Source organism: Lampetra fluviatilis, unplaced genomic scaffold (genome assembly GCF_964198595.1).
Source record: "Lampetra fluviatilis unplaced genomic scaffold, kcLamFluv1.1 SCAFFOLD_948, whole genome shotgun sequence".
In the NCBI taxonomy this organism is placed as follows: Eukaryota; Metazoa; Chordata; class Hyperoartia; order Petromyzontiformes; family Petromyzontidae; genus Lampetra; species Lampetra fluviatilis.
In genome coordinates this window covers 25001-26240 of record NW_027620628.1, presented here as the reverse complement: position 1 = coordinate 26240, position 1240 = coordinate 25001, and the positions used below count along the sequence as shown (strand labels likewise).

Below are 1240 nucleotides of genomic sequence, written 5' to 3'. Positions count from 1 at the left end.
GAACATGTCTGTCGTCTCAAGCTAAACCGACGCGTGATGACGTCACACGCTCTGCCTACAAACACTGAATGACGTCACACGCCCCCAGTCACGTACCGATAACCGGCGAGAATGACGTCATCTCAATCGGGTCCCTGAGTAACCGACGCGGATGACGTCACCATACCCCGCAAACGGTTTGGATAACCACGCCGGATGACGTCATACCTCAAAACCTGTTCCACTGCAACCGTTACAGGTATGACGTCATCCCTCAAAAGCTGTTCCACTGTAACCGTCACAAGGATGACGTCATCCTTCAAAAGCTGTTCCACTGTAACGGTCACAAGGATGACGTCATCCCTCAAAAGCTGTTCCACTGTAACGTTCACAGGGATGACGTCATCCTTCAAAAGCTGTTCCACTGTAACGTTCACAGGTATGACGTCTTCCCTCAAAAGCTGTTCCACTGTAACCGTCACAAGGATGACGTCATCCTTCAAAAGCTGTTCCACTGTAACGGTCACAGGGATGACGTCATCTCACAAAAGCGGTTCCACTGTAACCGGCAGGGATGACGTCATGTCATTCCTCCCTACCGGAAGCGTTTAGGATAACCGACACGGGGATGACGTCATCCTGCAAAAGCGGATTCCGGATCAGCGGCGTTGGTGAGCGACTGCGTTAGTGACGGTGTTAGTTGTTGTGGTGGTGGTGTTAGTTGTTGTGTTGTTGTTGTTGTGGTGGTGGTGGTGTTAGTTGTTGTGGTGGTGGTGGTGGTGTTAGTTGTTGTGTTGTTGTTGTGGTTGTGGTGGTGGTGGTGTTAGTTGTTGTGTTGTTGTTGTGGTGGTGGTGTTAGTTGTTGTGGTGGTGGTGGTGGTGGTGTTAGTTGTTGTGGTGGTGTTAGTTGTTGTGTTGTTGTTGTGGTGGTGGTGGTGTTAGTTGTTGTGGTGGTGGTGGTGGTGGTGTTAGTTGTTGTGTTGTTGTTGTGGTGGTGGTGGTGGTGTTAGTTGTTGTGGTGGTGGTGTTAGTTGTTGTTGTGGTGGTGGTGGTGTTAGTTGTTGTGGTGGTGGTGTTAGTTGTTGTGGTGGTGGTGTTGTGGTGGTGGTGGTGTTAGTTGTTGTGGTGGTGGTGGTGTTAGTTGTTGTGGTGGTGGTGTTGTGGTGGTGGTGTTAGTTGTTGTTGTGGTGGTGGTAGTGGTGGTGTTAGTTGTTGTGGTGGTGGTGGTGTTAGTTGTTGTGGTGGTGGTGTTGTGGTGGTG

The 1240-nt window shown here is 50.4% G+C and overlaps 1 protein-coding gene across 1 annotated transcript in view; it reads left to right on the top strand.

The window, feature by feature from the left end:
• Positions 1-579: 579 nt before the first annotated feature.
• LOC144954168 (intermembrane lipid transfer protein VPS13C-like) overlaps positions 580-1240 on the top strand; it is a gene marked incomplete at its 3' end in the record, with an annotated part of 22461 nt that continues 21800 nt past the window's right edge. Inside the window, exon 1 of the mRNA XM_078884732.1 lies at positions 580-650. The remainder of the gene's footprint in view (positions 651-1240) is intronic.